The 13,790-nt window shown below is 43.3% G+C and overlaps 1 pseudogene across 1 annotated transcript; it reads right to left on the bottom strand.

Moving 5' to 3' along the window:
* Nucleotides 1-5,324: 5,324 nt before the first annotated feature.
* On the bottom strand, nt 5,325-10,739 carry LOC147339992 (melanoma-associated antigen B5-like; annotated as a pseudogene). Its single transcript, XR_015158542.1, has 2 exons — nt 10,639-10,739; nt 5,325-6,664 (listed from the first exon to the last, which is right to left on the bottom strand). The product of XR_015158542.1 is annotated as a melanoma-associated antigen B5-like (transcript).
* Nucleotides 10,740-13,790: the final 3,051 nt, after the last annotated feature.

Raw genomic sequence — 13,790 nt, 5'->3', positions numbered from 1 at the left:
AGACTCTTGAGAGTCCCTTGGACTGCAAGTAGATCCAACCAGTCCATTCTGAAGGAGATCAGCCCTGGGATTTCTTTGGAAGGAATGATGCTAAAGCTGAAACTCCAGTACTTGGCCACCTCATGCGAAGAGTTGACTCATTGGAAAAGACTCTGATGCTGGGCGGGATTGGGGGCAGGAGGATAAGGTGACGATAGAGGATGAAATAGCTGGATGGCATCACTGACTTGATGGACGTGAGTCTCAGTGAATTCCAGGAATTGGTGATGGAGAGGGAGGCCTGGCGTGCTGCAATTCATGGGGCGCAAAGAGTCGGACACAACTGAGTGACTGAACTAATTAACTAATCTATTGAAGTTTTATCAGAGCCAAACTGGCTTGGGAGAAATAAAATACCCAGCTCTAGCCTTCTCTATCCTTCTATATGGGACAAGGGAAATTATTCCAAGTCCACATAGCCATCCGGTCCAGTTTAAGAAGGGTGTAGAACTGTGAATCGCTTTTGAACTTTGTAGCCAGTAGGTCAGATGGACAAGTAGCCACTTGGGACCTGTGACTGGCATTTGAAGTAGACTCAGTCGTGTAGGACTGAACCTTTAACCTGGGGGCTGTGATGCATTCTCCAGGTAGACAGTGTCAGAATTGAGTTATATCTGTAGGACACCCAGTCACTGTCTGCTGAGAATTAGAGAACCACATGATATGGTGTCAAATAACAAAAACAAACAAACAAACAAACAAAAAAACCCACACATCAAACTGCAGAAAATCAAAGATAAAGATAAATTTTAAAAGAAGCTAGAGGAAAAACAGCCTATCTGTAGAAGAGCAAAGATAAGAGTTATGTTTGACTATTCCTCAGAAACCATAAACATCAGAAAAAAGGGGAGTATTTTTTCCTCTCAACATTTAAGTGTTGAGAGGAAAAAATATAGGAATTCTCTATCCTGCAAAATTATCCCTCAAAAGGGAAGAACAAATAGAGACTTTTCCAGACAAACAAAAATTGAAGAGACTTGTTACTAGTAGATCGACCTTGTAAGAAATAAAGGAAATTCTTCAAAAAGAAGGAAAATGATATTGAATCCTTCTAAAAAGAAGAGAATTAGAGGTAGAATAAATGGAAGTGAAAGAAAACATATTTTTCTCATTCATAATTAATCTAACAGGTAACAGTTTGTTCCAAACTATAATTGCAACAATGTTTTAGATGATTATGGCCTGCATGTATGCTAAGTTGCTTCACTCATGTCCAACTCTGATGGACCCTATAGACTGTATCCTGCCAGGCTCCTCTGTCCATGGGATTCTCCAGTCAAGAATACTGGAGTGGATTGCTGTGCCCTTCTCCAGGGGATCTTCCCGACCCAAGGATCGAACCTACATGTCTAAACCTGCATTGGCAGGTGAGTTCTTTACCACTAGTGCTACCTGGGAATTCCAATTACGGCCTATGTTTAAGCAAAATGAATAAGAGGAATAATCAAGGGACAGGAGGGTATAATTAGGACTACTCTGTGATTATGAGCTACTTGCACTATACGTAAAATAATAGAGGGTTATTGCAAAGTGAACTTGAATTAGGTGTAAATGTGTATTACAAACATTAGGGCCACCACTGAAAATAAATTTTTAAAAATAATTGATATGCTAAAGTATAGAAATTGGAATCCCATAAAAACTCAACTAATTGTTTCCAGTTTCATTGAGGTATTAACATGAATGACCAATAAACATTACACATACTTAAGGTGTGAAATGTGATATTAATATATATGTACATTGTGAAATTATTCCCCCAATCAAGCTAATTAGCCTAAAAACCACAAACAGAGCAAAAAGAGTATAAAAAAAAACAAGAGGAAAAAAATGGGCACAAATACAAAAACAGTAGCAAATACGGTAGATATTAACCCAATCACATCAATAATTACTTTGCATATCAACAGTCTAAAATCACCAATTAAAAGGCAGAGATTATCAGTGTGGACCAAAAACCAAACCCCAACAGTATGTTGTTTAAAGAAAGAAACCCACTTTAAATACAAAGACACAGATTAAAGTAAAGGAACAGAGAAGGATATACCTTGGTAACAGTAATCAAAATAAAGTGGGAGTGGCTGTACTAATTACAGACAGAGAAGAGTTCAGAGAATAGAAAGGTATCAGGGATTAAGAAGGGAATTACATAATGATAAAGGTGTCATTATATCCAGTGATAAAGGTGTCATTGTGCTCCAAGCTTAAGTCTCTCCATTCTGAGATACATCTTGCACAGAGCTGGCCTTTGTTCCTCACTCCCACTAAACTCCCCAGGACATAACTAAACTTAAACTTTAGTCTGAAGAGCTTGCAATTTCCCAAGTGGACGTAGCTTGGAGCATTTAAACTTAGCTTCCACTTCATTGCATTTATCTAGACCTCAACTCCCTCACTCTCTTTTTAATTGCCCTCTGGTTTACCATAATATCTTACCATCTTCATTAAAAGATGACAGCTGTTAGACATACAGATCCTAGCACCCAGAAATAACACAGTGTATTCCAAAGAGCAGATGCCCAATTGGTGTTAAGGGAATAAATGAGCCCAGAAGCATAGTATCTAATTTATTAAGATTTAATTTCTCCTAAATTCTTAGCTAAGCTAAACAAATGCAGGTATTTATCATTTAATTTTTACTGTACAATAGACTAAAGATAAGGAAGACAGGAAGTGACAATCTTTTACTTTATTTTGCTCTATTTCCTGATCACAACAATTTTTCTACCGACATACTTTACTTTTCTAAAGTAACACCTATTCCAATGTTATGTTACCCATTCCGAATCAAAAAATAAGAATGAAAATGTCCCACTTGGATTCACAAAATATAGAAATTCCTACTTGCAACCTTGATACACAGCAATAAATGTATAAACAAGTGATACATAAATGTACTCAGAAGCTATTTAAACCATCTATTAAAAGAGACAATATTTAAAAAATAATGAAAAGAGAGAGACAGAGAAATAAAGATCTCCAAATTACCACATAAATAGGAAAATAAAGATGGTACACATCCATGATAAAGGAAGTGATATCCAGGGAGTTGAGATGCTCTAAGGTGGGGGGTAGGGGGGCGGGGACAGCAGAAGATATGGACTGTCAACTCCACTGAGAGCAGAGTGTAGCCCTCAGAAGAGGCTGCAGAGAAGAACTAGTCAGCAGGAGGTCAGGTTCCAGAGCTGGAAGGACACACTGGGGAAGTCTGGGGCCAGGAGAGGAGAGGACGCTGTAATGGTGGAAAGAACTGTAGCTGAACAAAATACTAGTTTCTGGACAGAGCTAGCTCTTGGTAGGATCCTAGGAAAATGAAACCCAGGGACAGTTCCCACATACTGATCTATTCTCATATTCACTCTCCCCTTCAGTAGACTTGCTTTTAGCACTTTAACTTCAAGGGCCTTTTTATTATTTGAGATACACAGTGCAAAGAGAAGTGAATTAAGAGACAGGGCTGCCCCAGGCTGGGAGGAATGAAACAGTATGGCCTGTGGACAAATTCAGACCAGGAGTCTGTTCCCAGCTATGCTAATAACCAGTCTTGTGAACTTGAGAAAACTGTGAGTTCTTCATCTGCTGAGTTTGGTAAGCCCTATCTTGTAAGATGGTTGAAATGTATGTACCATATATAAATCACATGGCAAGAGGGCCAGCAAATATCACCCAATATTTAAAGAATAGCAGTAATTTATATTATTTTCATCTCAGATGATACCATTTACCTCCCTTGGAATGTTTAACTCAGGAAATTTCAAACATGTACTATTCTTAGAAAAAGAATACTGAATCAACCAAAAAGTCTCTCTAGCTGGCAAAACTAACTTTACCCATTTGAGCATTTATCATTTAATTTAGGTATGGAGTTGTTGTCCCTAGCTGGGTACAGCTCAAGCTCCTAGATGTCATCTATCTAGGAGATTAACCCTACCATCCCTTCCAGGTGCCCTTGCATCCAAACCAGCTCTGTTTACATTCATTACACTCTCGTAAAAAAGCTATCCCTCAAGAGTTTGCCAAACTCTACTTAAGATAACCTAGTTAAAATGCCTTTATAATGGATCAGACCCTGGCTCTCCCAGTTTGGGGCAAACAGTGCCAGCACAGTGGTTTCTTGGCATCTCACCTAAGGGGAACGTCTCCATTATTTTCAGAAATTCCCGGGAAATGATGTGCCTACAACACCTAGTTTGCACACTGTGTTCATCTGCACTAGAATGAGAGAAAAGGACACCTTCCTTTCCTGCCCCTGGCGGAAATTTTTCTATAGTTTATCCACAATCCCAAAATAATTTGTAGCAGCAGTTTGCCATTATAGACTAGATGTTTGTGTCCCTGGCAAAATTCATGTGTTGAAGCCCTAACCACTTTCTCCTTCCCACCGTGTCCATGTAATTGTATTTGAAGGTGAAAGTTTAGGGAGATAATTAGGTTTAGATGAGGTCATGAGGATGGGGCACCTATGATGCAATCAGGTATCTTAGAAGAAGAGCAAGAGAGACCAGAATTCTCTCTCTCCGAAATGTGAGGACAGAGAGAAGGTAGCCAGAAAGAGAGCTCTCACCAGGAACAGAATCCACTGGCACATTGATTGTGGACTTCCCAACTTCTGTAACTGTGAAAAATAAATGTCTGTTGTTTAAGCCACCCTATCTATGGTCTTGTTACAGCAGTCTTGGCAGATTGATACAGGGTTTTTTCTGTCAACTGTTGGAAGGTTTGGCCTCTACTCACCACTTCAGGACCTCAACTACCCCACCACACAATGGCAATGAAAATTACATTCCACTGAGGACTCATAGTTTCCTAAAGTCCCTAACTGCCTTACTCAGAAAATTTACACTTAACTGCCATCACCCAGTGGCAAAGAATTCTCCTGAAATGCAGGAGGCACAGGAGATGTGGGTTCAATCCCTGGGTCGGGAAGATCGCCAGGAGGAGGGCATTGCAACCCACTCCGGTATTCTTTCTGGGAAAATTCCATGTACCAGAGGGGCATGGTGGGCTATCATCCATGGGGTCACACATGACTTAAGTGATTGAGCAGCCAGGCAGGCAGGGCCATCATAAGGAATACCCTCCACTTCAACCATTCTTTTTACTTTACTTTTAAGTCATAGAGAATATTTCAGTATCTTACTCAAATGAGTGTAACTCATAAGCTCTAAAATTCTGTTGAGTAGAGGCTGGGTTTTCTTTATATTAGCATCCCCAGTACTAGCATTGAGCCTTCCCAAGAGCAGATTTTCAATGTTTGATGGATAAAAGAGCCAATAAACACAAGGTTTACTTTACTAGCATTTTACTTCTCTTACTTTCTTGAAGCAGCTAAGGAACTCAGAGCACAAATCAATTACTTTAACAAAGCTAAAGACTAAAAGGAACAAGAAAAACTAACACTGACCATGTTTTACTTTTTTTCTATTCCATTATCCTAACTATTATACTATGGGATTCTTTCACATTTCCAAGAATATAATCACTATTGTGATGTTATATTTTCCTGGCTGGGGGTAAAAACTTCACATACTTCCTTATGGGTGGGATGATAATATTGAGCATGTCCCTGGGAGGTATACTGACTTTGACATTAGTGTCAGGCCTGGCTGCATGCATGCCTTGGGCTTTCTCTTCTTCATCTTGCAAAGCTTCTTCATAATAAGTGGGGAAGTCACTGGGAACAGCATCATTGACCTTTGCCAAAAATTCCAGGACTTTCATCTTGCTGGTTTCAAGATGTGCTTTGGGGCCCCAGAGAAACTCATAACGTGGAGGATCACTGTTGGCAACCTGGCGGTACTCCAGGTACTTCAGCCTCACTAAATCTTTGGTGATGAGCTTTCTGGGCTCTCCAAAGATAAAGTGCTTTCTTCCAGCATATACTCACATTGTATCCAGGTATTTCCAGATGTCTTCCTCAGCGGCACAGTTGCCCTTCAGGAAGATCATACCCAGGAGATTCATCAGGAGACCAGTCTTGGGTAAACCTCTTCCACCACGCACCCTCCCATTGTTGGGGAGTTTCAATTTGCTGACCAGATTATAGCAGGGAACGACTGAATCAACTTCCTTCAGATCTACCGCAAAGACTAGCTCAATGCGTTCAGAGGCTCTCTTGAGAATCTCAGCAAATCGGTCATGGTGGCTTTGGTGGATAATCTTCAGTATGTCTTCCTTCATCATGAGCTGCTTCATGTTATACTTGTACAGAAGGAACTGCTCCAACAAGCTAGGTTTCCTGGTTAAACAGTCAGTTCCTGGGGTCTCAGTGAAGGGTGGGACCTCATAGGCAAGTGCCCTATACTTGGATTGGCCATTGAATGCTTCACAAGATCTAGTGTAAGAAAGGAGAGCAGTAGTGGTGATGGTCGGTACTCTTTGACGCTCCCGAGAAGTGCTACATGACTCAGCACCAGGCAGACTCTGGGTAATATCTTCACACTGAAGAGAGGAGGTAGTGGACTCCTCTTCTGCTGTTGCTATGGCCTGAGCACCACCACAACTCTGGGTCTTGCCTTGGGCTTGGGGACATTTATCACCACCACGGGCCTTACTCTTCTTACTTCGAGGCATGGTCAGGGACAGCAGGAAGGAGTATAGACAGGAGCTCAGAAGATGTGGGCACCTGGAAGAAGGAGAATAAGATGCTGTAAGCACCTCAGCAGGGAGATTCCACCTTGGCTTTAACCAAAGCCACCTCTGCAGGGTCCTTGGGGGCACTGGTCGAGGACCTCTCAAGGCTTCTGTTTTGATCAGCCTGTCCCCTGAGAAAACTGTAGAGGATATTAGAGCCTTAGAATCCAGCCTGCCAACCCTGCTAGGGGTATACTAGGGTGACAGCAGGGGCTGGCAGTAGGGAGCCTCGCTTCTGGGTTTGAGGGTATTCTCAGTTTATAGTCAGGGTCATCATACTCATATAGTCAATTGTTGGCAGGTCTAGAGCCTCCTCTTTTCTGATGCTTTGAAACTGACACCTCAAACCAAAGTCAGCACTTCCCAGAGACCCCAGAGGAGGAAGTGAAGGGGTTCCTTAGCCCTTTTCTCTGTCAGAGGATACGAACTAAGAGCTATGTGGAACCCACTCTTTCAGGGGCTGCATGGGTCCTCAGTTCTCCTTAAGGATGCTCACCTGGTCTCCAGGCAGTACCTGGTATACTTCCCCTCTGCTGACTGGTGGCTGCAACGTCAGACTAACCTCATACTCTTCTCTCTCAGATTTGATGTGGATTGTCAGCCTCAGCCTGACAGTCCTGCCCTGAGCCTGCAAGTTTCGAATGAAAAATGTGGGGCCTAGATTTTTTGTGATCTATTGTCACTCTGCTTATTTAACTTATCTGAAATGCCAGGCTGGATGAAACACAAGCTGGAATCAAGATTGCTGGGAGAAATATCAATAACCTCAGATATGTACATGACACCATGCTTATGGCAGAAAGCAAATAAGAACTAAAAAGCCTCTTGGTAAAAGAGGAGAGTGAAAAAGTTGGCTTAAAACTCAACATTTAAAAAACTAAGATGATGGCATCCAGTCCCATCACTTCATGGCAAATAGATGGGGAAACAATGAGAGACTTTATGTTCTTGGGCTCCAAAATCATGGCAGATGGTGACTGCAGCCATGAAATTAAATGACTCTTGCTCCTTGGAAGACAAGCTATGACCAAACTAGATAGCATATTAAAAAGCAGAGACATTACTTTGCTGACAAAGGTCCATCTAGTCAAAGCTATGGTTTTTCCAGTAGTCATGTATGGAAAAGGTCAGTTTTCATTCCAATCACAAGGAAAGTCAATGCCAAAGAATGTTCATACTACCTCACAACCGCACTCATCTCACACGCTAGTAAAGTAATGCTCAAAATTCTGCAAGCCAGGCTTCAGCAGTATGTTAACGGTGAACTTCCAGATGTTCAAGCTGGTTTTAGAAAAGGCAGAGGAACCAGAGATCAAATTGCCAACATCTACTGGATCATCAAAAAAGCAAGAGAGTTCCAGAAAAACATCTATTTTTGCTTTATTGACTATGCAAAAGCCTTTGACTGTGTGGATCACCACAAACTACGGAAAATTCTGAAAGAGATGAGAATATTAGACCACCTGACCTGCCTCTTGAGGAACCAATATGCAGGTCAGGAAGCAACAGTTAGAACTGGACATGCAACAACAGATTGGTTCCAAATAGGAAGAGGAGTACGTCAAGGTTGTATACTGTCACCCTGCTTATTTAACTTATATGCAGAGTACATCATGAGAAACGCTGAGCTGGAAGAAGCACAAGCTGGAATCAAGATTGCCGGGGGAACTATCAATAACCTCAGATATGCAAATGACACCACCCTTAGGGCAGAAAGTGAAGAGATACTAAAAAGCCTCTTGATGAAAGTGAAAGAGTAGAGTGAAAAAGTTGGCTTAAAGCTCAACATTCAGAAAACTAAGATCATGGCATCTGGTCCCATCACTTCATGGCAAATAGATGGGGAAACAGGGGAAACAGTAGCAGACTTTATTTTGGGGGGCTCCAAAATCACTGCAGATGGTGATTGCAGCCATGCAATTAAAACATGCTTACTCCTTGGAAGGAAAGTTATGACCAACCTAGATAGCATATTCAAAAGCAGAGACATTACTTTGCCAACAAACGTCTGTCTAGTCAACGTTATGGTTTTTCCCGTGGTCATGTATAGATGTGAGAGTTGGACTGTGAAGAAAGCTGAGCACCGAAGAATTGATGCTTTTGAACTGTGGTGTTGGAGAAGACTCTTGCGAGTACCTTGGACAGCAAGGAGATCCAACCAGTCCATTCTGATGGAGATCAGCCCTGGGATTTCTTTGGAAGGAATGATGCTAAAGCTGAAACTCCAGTACTTTGGCCACCTCATGCAAAGAGTTGACACATTGGCAAAGACCCTGATGCTGGGAGAGATTGGGGGCAGGAGGAGAAGGGGACGACAGAGGATGAGATGGCTGGATGGCATCACCGACTCGATGGACATGAGTCTGAGTGAACTCCGGCAGTTGGTGATGGACAGGGAGGCCTGGCGTGCTGTGATTCATGGGGTCGCAACAAGTTGGACATGACTGAGCGACTGAACTGAACTGTATGGATGTGACAGTTGGAGTATAAGAAAGCTGAGCACCAAAGAACTGATGCTTTTGAACTGCGGTGTTGGAGAAGACTCTTGAGAGTCCCTTAGACTGCAAGGAGATTAAACGAGTCAAACCTAAAGGAAATCGGTCCTGAATATTCACTGGAGGGACTGATACTGAAGCTGAATACTTTGGGCACCTTATGGGAAGAACTGATTCATTGGAAAAGACCCTGATGCTGGGAAATATTGAAGACAGGAGGAAAAGGGGACGACAGAGGGTGAAATGGTTGGATGGCACCAACTCCATGGACATGAGTTTTAATTAAGAGCTGGGAGTTGGTGATGGACAGGGAAGCCTGGCATGCTGCAGTCCATGGGGTCACAAAGAGTCAGGCATGACTGAGTGACCAAACTGAATTGAACTGATTCAATTTTTGGTAGTCCTTTCAATCTTTCCTTTGACCCTTTGCATGATCTGGGATTTCTGTCTTCCTGCCAGCCTCTCCTGAGACAGCAACCCAGTAACATTTGAGGGTTCCCCCACTTTCCCATGGTCTCTAAGGCTGAGAATAGCAGATGGATTCTTTTGTATCCCATACAACTCCTGGAAAGATCTGGAAATCCTCCTACTGTGGGGGAATAAACTACCCCTTATAAATAAAATCTTTCACTCGCCCCACGTGCTGCCTTCCTGCCTCGCCCCCCGCCCCCCATCCCTTCACCATTCCATCCTCGAGATAACATAAGAGAAAATGAGTGTCGGTCATCACGTCACCAGTTGCACAGACACACCAGGCTGCCAGCAGGGCAGGAATTCACTCTGTCCTCACATAGGGTTCTCATCCCAAACCCTGGCCACCCAAGAATGCTTTCATCTGCTACCTTGAGGCCCCTCCCCTAAAAAACCAACACCCTCACAATCTCAGAGACCCTCCTCAAAGAAGTCAGCCTGATCGCCCTGTTTGGGTCTTCCCAAGCTTGACGAAACCACAAGTCCTGTGCCACTTCACTGTTCTGGGGTGGAGGTCCCCTCAGACCTCACTCAGAGTTGCCTCCTCGAATTCCTTCAGGGCAAGGTGGTCGAGCTCCTAATCTATCATATAGAAAAGGAAGGCTCACCTCTACCTGACCGCCATGCTTGGGTCCTCTGAGAGCAACAACCAGGGCCTTGTTCAGACTTTCCACCTGAATTTCCTCTCTCAGACCCTTTTTAGGGTCTTCTTCCCCCTCTAAACTGGGGCCACCCACTTCAACCAAGGTCCTCACCTCCCGGATAGCCTCTGGGCAGGAATCTTCCTCCACCAGAGTGTCAGGGCTTTGTGGGCATGAGGCACAGGGGAGGGGGGCCGAGGCAAGGGGAAGGGGGCGAGGCACGGGGCAGGGGGCGAGGCATGGGGCAGGGGGCGAGGCACGGAGCAGGGTGCAAGGCAAAGACGGGGGTTGCGGCAGCACGGGGTGGGGGAGGTTGGGGGTTTGGGGGGAGTCTCTCATTCATCATTCAGGCTCCTCACCTTGACTCGGTTCCTGCTAGAGCCTGGAAATGCTTACATGCCTGAGGCCACGCGCCACCGCCAGAGGCAAACTCGCTCTCCTTCTTTGGCCGCCTAGCAGGAAGTGAGTGCTAGCTACTACCTAGGAGGAAGTGAGCGCCTCACCATAGATAGTGCCTCGATCTCTGGCGCCCCCTCTGGGAGTGGAGGACACCCACAGTTTCACATAGGCTTCTCAATTACACTCCTTTCAGGACCTTGGGCACTTCCTTCTGTCACTGTCCTTACAATGAGGTCCTCACCTACTTGAGACCTTCCTTGCAAGAAGCTGCCTGATGGCACAGGTCTATGAGTAGGTACAAGGCTGTCCCTGCAGGACTCCCTAAACGATCGGGTGGTGTTCTCCAGTCCTGCACCCGAGTCCTGTCTCAGCTCCTGTCTCTTTAATGAATGGCTTCCTTGTAAAAGCCACATCCATGCAAATTCTTAAGTACTATCTCCACTGTGAGTCTTGACGGCAATGGGTCTGTGTCCCAGGAATGATGTAAGATAGGGAAGCTGAAGTGCCAGGTAGAGGACTTAGATAGGAGTTGAGCTCTCAGAGAAAAATGCAAAAAACATGCTAATTTCTTTCTTCTCTTTACCACCCAGACTTGGCTTCCGATACAACTTCTGTTCTATGAGACTTGCATGCTACAGAAGTGGGCTGAGCCTGATAATTTCATGAGACCCCCCTATTTCATTGTTAACTGACACTGCACATATAAATGATCATATTGTTACCAGGTAGTAAGCTTCTTTTCATTATTCATACCCCTCACTTATTTGGGTTTTCTTATTGCCCTGGTTATGTATTTCAATCCAGTACTTTGGGCACACACTACTTTTTATTTTTATTGTTCCTTCAATCACCTGAAATATATTCCAGAATAGAGAGAAGAAAAGTGCGTAAAAATACACAAGGTCAACGTCAGGGTAGGAGTGGTAGAAAAGAGTGTGCCCTAGAGAAATTCAGACCAGGAGTCTAGTCTAGCTCTGTTACTTACCACCTTGTGAATATGAGAATAATGCAAGTTCTTCATCTGCCAAATGAATTTGATAAATCCTAACTTGTATGACTGTGTTCTTTGGAAGGAATGATGCTAAAGCTGAAACTCCAATACTTTGGCCACCTCATGTGAAGAGTTGACTCATTGGGAAAGATCTGATGCTGGGAGGGATTGGGGGCAGGAGGAGAAGGGAATGACAGAGGATGAGATGGTTGAATGGCATCACGGACTTGATGGACGTGAGTCTGAGTGAACTCTGGGAGTTGGTGATGGACAGGGAGGCCTGGCGTGCTGCTATTCATGGGGTCTCAAAAAGTCAGACACGACTGAGCGATTGAACTGAACTGAACTGTATGACTTTGGGAATGTTTGTATTGTGTATAAAGTACCCATCAAAATCCTGGCAAATATTACATGTTTTATGAATGGCAGTTAATATTTTTACCTAGACAATATCACCCTCCTTTGTAGGAATGTTTTCTTAAATCCAGCATATGTCAGGGGAAATGCAGCACTTTCAGACAGAACGATACCAAATCAGTCAAAATTTTGCTTTAGCAAGTAAAATTAAGTATCTCTTCCATGTTAGACCATTTATTATTTAATTTTGGTGTGGAGGTTTTTTTTATTTCCTACCTGGAAGCAACTCAAAGTTCCTGGAATTTTGTCATGTACCAACTCTTTTAGTCCTTTCCAGTTTCCCTTCTATCTAAACCATGTCTATTTTTATTTGTTTCTTCCCCACCAAAATCTAGCCCCCTCTTAGAATTTGTAAATTACTCAAGATAACCCAATTAAAATGCTCTTTTAGTGCATTGGGATTTGGCTCTACCAGTTCAAGGCAGAAAGTGTCAACAGAGTGGCTCTTGTGCATCTCACCTGTTGGGGCTCAATGCAGGTTGCCCCAAAATATGCCACAGTGACATGTTGATTACCTTGTATTCAGGTTACTTAAGAAAAGGCCATTGCAGGAGTAATATTTTGACCCTCTTTTCTGTCTCTCTGAAAGCAGGAAATACGTCTGTCATATGAAAGATGCACTGCCTGCATCTGGAGGTAGAAGAACACCCTGATAGCCAAAAATAGAGAATTCAGCCAGAGAAGTCTGTATACACAAATGTCTTTAATTTACTACCCCAAGCTCAAATTCTGTTTAGATTCTTCACTAATTGAGCTCTCAAAACTTACGTTTATTTGTCCTGTCCATTCCTCAAAAATGTATTGTTTCTAGGTATGAAACATATAAAAGCTGCCTGCTTTGGCCACTTCTTCAGGTCCCATTTCTAAAACACCCCCGTGCACATGAATTACAATTTGTTTCTTCTTCTCCTGTTAATCTGTCTGTGTCAATTTTATTTTTAGTCCACTCACAGGAACCCAAGAGGCATAGAGGCATAAATTTCTCCCTCCCTGACAGTTGGCAAGCCAGCCAGGATGTTTCTCATCCTGAGACTGCTGCTACTGAGAGATCCTGGGACATCTGACAAAGGCCGCAGAAGGTAAGATGTCTTATCATGTCAGTCTCCAGATCTCTGCCTTCAAGGTCTGATGCGAGGGAAAGTGGTCAGAGTCCCTTTTTTCTCTCTAAATTTAGATTAGCAGGAGATAATATTTGCGTAGCTAGTTCCTTGGACTTAGGGAAACTTAGGGATTCTTTTCTTCTCAAACATGGTCACTGTTTTACTTTGTCTGTTGTGTCATTTGTCATAAGGAGCAGGAACCATAGGGCAGGACAGCAGGCATAGGCTCTATAAGCCTGCTGTTCAAGCCAGCCTCACAGAGTGATGAGTTAGCAATTCTCACCAGACCTGCGTCTATTTAGACAAACTTTGCTGTGGTTCCCATAACTAAAAACCAGATGAGACTTTACCTTCCATCTTCTTTTATATCTTGAGAGCTCATCATTTTGTCCAGTGAGAATATTCTGTCTGATCTCTGCCATCCAGGAGATACATTTACTGGGGTATATCTGGTGGCTTGTTGAATAGACTGGAGTTCCAAGACATGAAGTCACCAGCAGCACTCCCTTTGTCTGGTTGGGCCAGCTCTCAGGGGGGGTTGTCATAAGGGGTCCTGGTCCATAAAGGGCATTTGTCATCTCAGCTTGTGTTTCTTGTTAGCACT

Source organism: Bos grunniens, chromosome X, assembly GCF_055505025.1.
Source record: "Bos grunniens cultivar Pamir isolate PY7600 chromosome X, Bosgru_T2T1.0, whole genome shotgun sequence".
Classification (NCBI taxonomy): domain Eukaryota; kingdom Metazoa; phylum Chordata; class Mammalia; order Artiodactyla; family Bovidae; genus Bos; species Bos grunniens.
The sequence above is the reverse complement of the archived record's forward strand: the minus strand, read 5'-3'. Positions and strand labels throughout refer to the sequence as shown.